The following is a 10,727-nucleotide window of genomic DNA, read 5'->3' on the forward strand; positions in this document are numbered from 1 at the left end:
CTATCCTGGATATTATGGCACCATTATGATGAGGGAGAACAGGATGTGGAAATGAGAGAGACAGAGACAGAGAAAGATAGAGAGATAGAGAGAGAGGCAGATTGAGAGAGACAGAGAGACAGACAGAGAGAGAGAGAGGCAGAGAGAGAGAGAGAGACAGAGAGAGAGAGAGAGAGAGAGAGAGAGAGAGAGAGAGAGAGAGAGAGAGAGAGAGGAGAGGAAGAAAGGTCCATGGGCCGGGGAGAGTGGTATAATCTGAAGAGGTGAGGGCAGTGAGCAACAGGTTGGAATGAATGCCCTCCTTGACACCCTGGTCCAAGATGACGTCTGGGCTTGGGCTGTTGCCAAGGTCCCTGTCTTCGCTGTAGTCCTGACATAGCTGGGGGGCCCTTTATTGATTTGTGTGACTGCTGTTGCTACTGAGGGCCTCACAGAGGCCTGAAGTCTGTGCCAACACCTGAAGCCTTGTTGGTATTTGAGGGTCTGGTTGCCACCGGAGACAAACAGAACTGGGTAGCTTGTGCTGCCACCCAGGTCCATGGTGTCATCCAGACCCAAACTGTGTCCAAGGACTGTATCTGGGTCCATGGCCCTGCTGCAGCTAGGGTCTGTGCTATATCCCTGAGTCCTGTTGCCACTGAAGGCCAAGTAGATACCCTAGATCTGGGCTGCAACCTGGGGACATGTTGGTGTTTGAGGACTGTGTTGCCACTGGGGCCTCAATGACATATTGGCTTCAGGCTGCTGTCAAAGGCTTTGTCTGGGTACATGGTCCACCTACAGCCTGAGTCTGTGCTGATATCTATGGTCAATATTGAAACCAAAGGTCACACGATGTCCTGGTGTGGACTACCACCTGTTGTCACGTTGATATTTGAGAGCTGTGCTGCTGGTGGGCCCATAAAGACCTCAGTGGCAAATGGTGCCTCCACCGGTCATATATGGCTCCATGGCTCTGCCATTGTTGTAGTCTGTGTTGATGTTTATGTCTCCATTTACAGACTAAGGCAGTGAGGATAGTTCTGCACAGAGTTGGCTCCACTCCTCACTGGTTACAGCATTAGGGAGAACTGACGCTATACCTTGCCTGGGCAGCAAAGTAGAGTTTTCCCCATTTGCGGAAGTGTTGGAGAGCTCGCTCTGAATTCATGAAATCAGGAGAGCTAATCCCACTATCTGGTACAGTAGCTAGTCCCAGGGTCATGAAAGTGGAAGAGCTGACCATGTACCTTTTGGGCTGCATCACTTTGGAGAGTGGGCCCTGCAGCTCACCAAGGCAGCACAATAGGAATGCCCATATTGATGGCGGCACAGGTGAACCGGCCAGCAAAATTGTCTGTGAGATCTAGATCCACTCCTCATCTGCCATAATGTATAAAGGGTAAGGGAGAGACCCCCCCTGCTTCCCTACCCTCACCACCTGTGGTGGGTGGGAGGTCAGAGAGCTGACCGTGAAGTCTTGAGAGGTGGAGAGCTGGTGCGGCCCATTGTCAGCTGTGGCAATTGGGAGTATAGTCTCTGCCCCTCATCTTGGCAGCACAGCAAAGCTGATCCTGTTGTATGGTATGCACGTGAACCAACCCTGAGTGCTTCCGAGGAGAGGAAATGACCATGCCTCCTTTCCTATGTCTCCTACAGCAATCAGGAGATTGGGCAAACAGTAGAGCTGCCCCTCTCCTCAATGCAGGTTGCATTGGGAGAGCTAGCCTGAGCCTTGCTGGAGAGCTCGACCGGTTAGTGACAAAGACAGAAACCTGGTAGACTGACCAACCTAATTAATACCCAAGTACAGAACCAAGGATATGAGTTAGTCAGCCCCAACATCCACCTCTTCTAGGAACTGCTGGAACATGGGAAGAAAACAAACCTACAGATCCAAAAGTACAGAATCTATATGAAGCAGAACAACAACAGGATATCCAAGAGGAGTCCCAGTGAGAGCCCAGGATCAATACTGTAGCAGAGGCAAGAGGCCTCAAGCTAGACCAATGAAGGTCTCATTGCAATGGACATTTACAAGAAAAGATATATGTAATAAAGGGTAAACTGTGTGACTCACTGGGCCACAATACAACTTTCATGCCAAAATCCTTTTTTTTCTGGTTTGTTTTTTGTTTGTTTGTTTGCTTGTTTTTTATTTTCTTTTAATTTTTTGGGGTTGGAGGTTCCTAGGGCAAAGGGTGGATGTGAGGAGAAAATGAGATAAGTGGGATCAGGATGCATAGTGTGAAATCCACATAGAATCATTTAAAATTATAAACTGGAATAATGGGATTAATTAAGCAAGATATAACAAAAACAATGTCTAGTATTTTGTCTTTAAAATCCACTCAGAGGTATTGCTTTCACAATGATGGAGTGAGACCTTTGGGAATCTATTGCTCCATAAAACTCATGCAAACAATGAAGGCATTGTAAAAGTCAACATGTACAGAACATGACAAATTAGCCAAAGCTTTCTCACAATCTGAAGGACATTTATACAAGAAAACTACTAGTCACCAAGTGAAAAAGAGGGTATAAGAATTTTATGTTGCCCTGCTCATATTTACATACTCCAGTCCATGGTACATATAAAAAAACATATTCTTTCAATGACTCGGTAAAAGGAAACAGATTTGAAGTTCTGTAAAGTCTCTTCCTCAGAGCACTGTCACATTTTAACCTGTCTGGAAACATCCTGTATAAGTCCCACATAGAGTATTCTTGTTATGTGGTTTGGTTCAGGGCTTGCTCCCTAGGAAAATATCTCTCCCTAAGGTGAGTTTTTTAATACAAGAGCTGCAACTGTTTAATGTTTTAGCTGCCTAAATGCTATGATATTAGTTGGTGAAAACATGTGTCTATGTAAATATCAAAGGGAAAATGTGGTAACAATATGTTCACAGGGCTTTCAAAAGTTCTGACATACAACTGGGAATCTACAAAGGTGTGAACATAGAGATGTATATAAGCCCAAGAAACACCTGAAAATACCGTAACATTTCATCGCTGGCTGTTCTTGAGTCCCAGAGTGAAAGGAAGTAGAGAAGAAATCAAATTTTCTTAAGTACTTACTAGATTTTGAAGATGTAATAAAACACATGAACATCCTCAAGCAAGTACACAAGACTCACTGAGTCAATACATTTGACACATTCCTAAGAAAGTACTACATGTCTTATTACCTAACTGGACAACAGTGGCACCAATATCTTGCATGTGACAAATACCAGTCTGATTAGAATTAATGTCTACTTAATAGGTGGGGGAACTCAGACATGGTACTGTAAAGTCCCATAACTACACATGACTGCAGGGGGAAGAGACCCAAGAGAAGAATCTACCACTGCCATTTTGCTAAATTAATATAATTTCCTACTATTTTCCAAATACCCATCCTTATGCTCACAGATAAATATAGCACTTTTCCCTCATCAAAGAAACTTTTTTTTTATTTTCAGCAGGAGACTATTACTGAGAACCACAATTGGACAAGGTACAAAGAATAAGTGATGGTGAAGTGCCCATCTTCAAATGTGACATCATTAATGTCATGAGGCTATGGAAATGTCTTGGAAAACGGTCTGGATAGATTACAAGAGGATGATGATGGCTTCTAATAACTAATATCTTCTAGATGTGACAGGGATGCTACACCAGCGAACTCTCCAAAATGTGGCCACCTGCCCAAAACTTCATAAGTTCATATAACTAAATATTCAAGTATGAGTAGGGAAAGTGCCCTCAAGGTCTAATATCTATTTTAAAAGCTGCAGAGATTCTACATCTACTATGTGAAAGTTGTGCTTTTTCTTTCTCTTCGTTTTTTTTTGTTTTGTTTTGTTTTGTTTTCTTGAGACAGAGTTTCTCTGTGTAGCTTTGGAGTCTGTCCTAAAACTAGCTCTTATAGACTAGGCTGGCCTCAAACTCACAGAGATCCACCTGCCTCCGGCTCCTAAGTGCTGGAACTCAAGCCGTGCACCACCACCACGTTTCTTTTTCTTTTATAAGGAACAAAATCCCTTAAAAGTTGTCAAAGCCTAAGTACTAAGCCCTTCAAATAAGTACACACATTCAGCACTAACTGGATATATAAATGGATATACCAACTGAAGTTATAGAGTTGGATAAATACATATATAGATGATAGGGAGTATGGATTTAAGAAGAGATTTTCTTTCATTTTATTATTATCTATTTTATTTCATTTATTGATTTACACATATTGAATCATCCCTGAATGTCTGGAATGAAGCCAAGGTGGTCATGTTGAATGATATGTTTCATATGATCTTTGATTTTGTTTGCCAATATTTTAGTGAGAATACTTGCATCAGTGTTCATTAGAGAATTGATCAATATTTTGGTGTGTGTGTGTGTGTGTGTGTGTGTGTGTGTTTGTGTGTGTGTGTGTGTGTGTGTGTGTGTGTGTGTGTGTCTGACTTTACTATTAAGGCAATTCTGAGTCCAGAAAAGAGTGAATATCTTGCTTAATTTTCTAGCTTATAGAATAATTTAAGTAGTATTGCTGTTAGTTATTCTTTGAAGTTCTGGCTGAATTCTACAGTGGTTTCAACTTTTGGTTAGTTGTCAGATTTTCTGTTACTATTTCAATACCACTTCTAATAACTAATACCTTCTAATTTCCTCTTGGTTTAATTTTATTATGTTGTATTCTTCTAGAGATATGTTCATTTACATTTTCTAATTTAATGGAATAGAGGCTTGAAAACATGTTTTTATGTCATTTTATGGTATTTTTTCTTAATGTCATTGGTATCAAAATAGAAATGAAAAGAGAGATATCTCTAGTCCTTTCAGTTAATTAGTTTAAGGGTTCACAAACTTGTATATGTTTTCAAAGGCTCACCTCTTCATGTCATTGACTCTGTATTTTTTATTCTATTTCATTAATTTCTATGTTTATCTTTTGAGAGAGAGGGGGATTCTGGGAATTTAACTTGGGTCCTTACACATGCTAGTTCAGAACCCTATTATGAAGCCATACTTTTTATGATTTTAATTGTCTCTTCTCATCTACTCTTTGGGATTTGTTTTTTTCTAATTTTTAAGGCCTTAACATACATTATTAAGTGAAGATTTTGAAATATCTCAAATATTTTTATGTAAGTACTGTGCACAATAAACATCCCTCTGAAGTGGAATGCCTTCATTGTATCTCATAAGTTGGGTAGGTTGTATTTTGATTTTCATGTAGTTTTGCTTGATTTCTTCATTGGTCCAACTATTATTAGATAGAAAATTAACATGTTTAGGAATTAATAGAGAATAACTGAACACTGCCAGTACTGCTCATCAAAATGTCTAAGAAAGCACCTCAAAATAATAATGAGAATTCATAATTCTGAACTTTTAATTCCATTTATTTTTGTTTTATGTATATGCCTTTTTCCCCAGCATGTAGGAATATGAACAAAATCAGGATCTAGTGCACAAAGAGGCAAAAAGGGGTATCAGATACCCTGGGACTGGAGTCACAGCTGGTTTTGATTCACCATGTAGATACTTGAAATCAAAACCAGGTCTGCTGGAAGGTCAGCAAGCAGTCTTAATTACTGAGCCATCTCTCCAGTTCCAATAGCACTACATATGAGTGGCCTCAGTTCTTCAATAAAACTACATAGACTAGTGGATTATATTAGAATCAGAATATATTATATTATATAAAAAACACCTTCATTTAAAAGGGTAGTAAGAGAAACTAAGAAACAAGCATGCATGGTTAGTCTAATGTCTGACAAAGCAGACTTCAAGGAAGATGATTTCATACTCATTATAGGAACAATAACCACATATATATTACTTTTCTGATTATGTATGCACCCAATTTTATAAAAGATATATTACTAGATCTAACATCAGTAGTCAACCCAAACACAGTGTTAGTGGGTGACTTCATTACCTAACTCTTGTCTATAGACAGGTCATCAAGACAAAAAATAAACAGAGAAACATTGCAGTTAATGACATAGTAAATCAAGTAGCATTAATAAGCATCTATAGAATATGCCACACAAATACTGAAGAATTCACATTCTTCTCAGTAACCATCAGAACTTGCTTTAAAACCAGCCACTGCTTAGGAAGCAAAACAAGATTCCACAAATATAATAAAATTGAAGTAAAGTTCTATATTTTGTCTGATGACAATGAAGCTAAGTGTGAAAAACTGAACCTGCAGTAAGTATAAAAACTTGTGAACATTAAACAATATACTATAGAATGCATCTAAAATTCTAAATATAATCTTACAGCATAATTTCCCAAAGCCATTAAAACTATGTCTGTCTAATAAAGAAAAATGGCATCAGACTGTTCTAATTTTGTAATTATCAAACACATTTGCTATGTTTCAATAAGCCAACCAAACTGAGGTTTTTTATTACCTGAGCTATAGCATTAGATATCAGATTTCTTATTAACAGTCCCATGTTTAAAATACTCCCTCCGTTACACTTGATTTTTGACACTTATTTTACACTCATAATATTCATAGTATACACATTACCTATGTTTTGCTCAGTTCAATTAAAAACTGAAATTGTCGTTTTATATTGTTGAACACCTCTTCATGAGTTACATTTTGAACTTTGCCTTTAGGGCCTGATGGTACTTAAAACTAATTAGATCTAGAAGCAAAGAGAAGTGTTAAGGGTAGATTTAAGGAGAATCATCACAGTGCTGCATAACAACTACCACAGGTAATGTAATAAAACTTCACGAGGTAACACTGGGTTAACCCCTTCAATTATATTTGTTGATGAAGTTACTGAAGTGTAAGAGATAACTTTACCTAGAAATGAGAGTGTCTAATCAATTGGCTCTGGCGTATCCACTAGGAGATTGGAAGTCTTTCCTAGCACCAATAAATAAATAGTTTATGATTATTTAAAGTATTCTCATATATCTTGAGCCCTATTAATGCCATCAGTTTAAATGTAGACAGTCTATGAGGTTGTGAGATCAACATTTGTCATAATTCAGGGAACCATGGAACAAATTTCTGCATTTATTTTTGGCAATTTCATTTCCAAGCCTTAAAATCCTTAGTTTGTTTTATGTAATAAATGTGTTGGGAATTCTAATTCATGAGCACATTCTGTTGTGTACCACTAAATCCAGATATAGTAAGAGCATCCAATCAATGTCATTATGTCCCTTCATTTTCCAAAATTATTTGAAACTGTCACACATTCAATTACTTAGCTCCTTGTTTCTCATGAACTATTTATTGGTAACCAATCAAGGAAATAATGCGAAGCAAATAATCTCTTTCTAAACTTTAAACTGTATTTGGTTATTTTGTTGTACTTTGATAAATGACTCACTCAATGGAGTAACAAGTTTTCCCTTTATTGATGGAAATAGGGCCTTAGTATCATTAAAACTAATCATAATAATGAACCAATAGCACAGTTTCCACCACAAATTCATAACATCATTAAAATGTTTCTATAGAACAAGTCAATACTAACCAGGAATCTTCATATAAACATGACCAATTGTCAACACATACACACACATGCACACACACATTTCAATATGTGTAAATTAATAAATGTCATTCAGCAAATAAATAACCTCAAATACAGAAATCACATGATCATTTTTGTAGATTCTGAAAATCTCTTTACCAAAAACCTAGCAAGGCTTCATGATCTTCACGATAAGTTATGAATATGACATACCTCACCATAAAAAGACTATAATCATCAAACACTTTGCCAACTTAATACTAAATAAAAAACATTTTGAAGAGTTCCCACTAGGAAAGAACAGGGCAAGGTTGACCCCTCTGTTCACTGTTAATCAATGCAATGCTTAATATCTTAGCTAGAGCAATAAAACAAGAAAACAAATGGAATACATATAGGAAAGGAAGAAGTCAGTTTCCTTACTTGAAGATGAAGTCTATAAATACAAGACCCTAAAGATTCCACCAAAAGTTCTTAGACATGATGAAACATGCTCAGAAAAGAAGCAAGATACAAAATAAGCACACAGAAATAAGTAGCTTTTGTTAGTATTTAGGCATCTGTACTGGCCTGTCCTTAAGGTTCTGGCAGTATATACTCTCAGCTGCAGCCACTAAGAGCAAGCACCACCTGCACACATTCACTGCTACCCTTTAAAAAGATCCTGTGCTCTCTCTCTCTGCTTTGCTGCCTGACTCTCTCTCTCTCTCTCTCTCTCTCTCTCTCTCTCTCTCTCTCTCTCTCTCTCTCTCTCTCTCTCTCTCCTCTCTGCTTTGCTGCCTTCCATTATATTCTGTCTCTGTCTTTCTGTTTCTCTGTCTCTGTCGCTCTTTCTCTGTCTCTCTGTCTCTCAGTCTCTCTCTCTCTCATTCTCTCTCTCTCTCATTCTCTCTCTCTCTCTCTCTCTCTCTCTCTCTCTCTCTTTCTCTCCTATCTTCTTCGAGGCCAGTCTTCCTTCTGATCCCCCCCTGCTTTTCCCATTCACTTTGCCCTAATAAAAATCTCTCCTTTTCATCTTGGAATCTTCTCTTGATTGAGAGCTGCCCTGCACATAAGTCAGGGAGATGGTGGTCTCAAAGAAGACAAAAAAGTCCCTGTAGTCAATGAACTCTAGGCTCCAGCTTGTTATGAAGGTGGGGACATACGTGTAGGGATACAAACAGACTCTCAAGATGAGCAGACAGGGTTGGTTATCATTGCCAACTGCCCATCTTTGAGGAAATCTGAAATAGAATACTATGGCATGTTGGCTAAAATAGGTATCCATCACTACGGTGGCAATATCATTGAATTGGGAACAGCTTATGGACAATACTACAGAGTGTGCACACTATCATTTACCCATGTGACTCTGATACTATTAGATACATGCCAGAACAAACTGGTGAGAAGTAGTAAACCAGAGAAGCCTTCCTTTAATAAAACCACCAGAGCTCTTTAAAAAAAAATCTCTCCATCCAAGCTCAGTCACATGGCATCTTTCTCTCACATGGACACCACTTTTTAAAATTACAACAGCTTTCTCATACAAATTATAAACACACTGAAAAGGAAGTCAGAAAACAACAATACCACATTCAGAAAAGCCATAAAAAGAATAAAATTTGAGGAAATAAGCCTAACTAATAAAATGAGTGTCTCTAAAAACTGAAGAAGATGGACTCTTCCGTGCTCGTGGATTAACAGGGATAATATTGTGAAAATGTTTGTCCTACTAAAAGTATTCTACATATTCAGAACAATCTGTATCAAAATACTAGGATAATAATTAACAAATATAGAAGCAACAATCTCATATTTAATATGAAGGCACAAAAGACAAATGACAACCCAAGCACACATGGACAGAAAGAATAGTGCAGGAGGTATTAACATACCTAATTTCAAATACTACTACAAATCCTTAGTAATCAAAACAGTTTTATAGTGGCAAAATAACACATAAAAATAATTTAATGGAATGGAAGATACAGATATGACTTCAAATAATTACAGCTAACTGATTAATCTATTTTTCAACTTATACTGGTTGTTTTGCTTGCATGTGTGTGTCTGATATCCATGGAGGCCAGAAGAGGACATCAGAGTTCTTGAAATTGGAGTTACAGATGGTTGTGGGCCACCATGTAGGTGGTGAATCTCAAAATCTGGCTCTCTGGAATAATATCCAGTGTTCTTAACCACTGTGCCAACTCTCCAGCCCCTACCCATGTCATCTTTGACAACAATGCAAAAAAATATGTGCTGGGGAAAAGTCAACACCTTCAAAAATGTTTCTAGGAAACAGGGCTTAAAATATGCAGAAAAACGAAACAAGAGCCTTACTTCTCACATTGCATAAAAATCAACTTCAAATAGATTAAGGATCTCAATACAATATTTGATATTCAAAAACTACTAGAGGAAAAAGTAGCAAATATGCTTCAACTTTAGGCACAGGTAAGAACTTTGTACATAGGACTGTGGTTGCTCAGAAAATAATACCAACTGTTGATAAGTAAGATCTGATGAAAAGAAAAGGCTTTTGTCTTCCAGCAAAGAAAATGGTCTGTTTATTGAGGAGGCAGCACACAAAATGCGGAAAAAGCAGCTGCATGTATTACAGGACATTGGTGTCTAGAATACACAAATAACATTAAAAATTACATACTTAGATAACAAACAACTCAATTAAATGTGCAAGTGAACAGGAAATTCTTAAAAGGCAAAAATTACAAGTTATTAGTAGATACTTTAAAAGATATACCTTAGTAGAGGGAGCTATTATAGGTTTAGAGAGAAATCTGACACTAGGGAAATGTCCAGAGATCCGCATGGATGACCCCAACTAAGAACCTAAGCAATAATGGAGAGGCTACTTTAAATACCCTTCTACTATAATGAGATTGATGACTACCTTGAATGTCATCCTTCATCCAGCAGCTATTGGAAAGAGTAGCAGAAATCCACAGCTAAGCACTGAGCTGAATTCCTGGAATTCAATTGTAGAGATGAGCAAAGAAGTCAAGACCATGCTATAGAAACCTACAGAAACAACTGACCTGAGCAAGTGGGAGCTCACCCACCTCCGTTTGACAGCTGTAAAAACAGCTTAGGACTAAAGCAAGCCCCCTGAATGTAGCTGTCAGTTAGTAGGCCTGGGCAGTCCTTGGGGCCTCTGGCAGTGGAACCAGCATTTATTCCTCATACATGAATGAACATTGGGAGACAATTCTCCATGGAAGGATATCTCTCAACCTAGATACACAG

At 38.1% G+C, this 10,727-nt stretch overlaps 1 pseudogene; it reads left to right on the plus strand.

The window, feature by feature from the left end:
• Positions 1-8,542: 8,542 nt before the first annotated feature.
• LOC101822476 lies at positions 8,543-8,873 on the plus strand (annotated as a pseudogene).
• The last annotated feature ends 1,854 nt before the right edge of the window (positions 8,874-10,727 follow it).

Source organism: Mesocricetus auratus, unplaced genomic scaffold (assembly GCF_017639785.1).
Source record: "Mesocricetus auratus isolate SY011 unplaced genomic scaffold, BCM_Maur_2.0 Super-Scaffold_100003, whole genome shotgun sequence".
Classification (NCBI taxonomy): domain Eukaryota; kingdom Metazoa; phylum Chordata; class Mammalia; order Rodentia; family Cricetidae; genus Mesocricetus; species Mesocricetus auratus.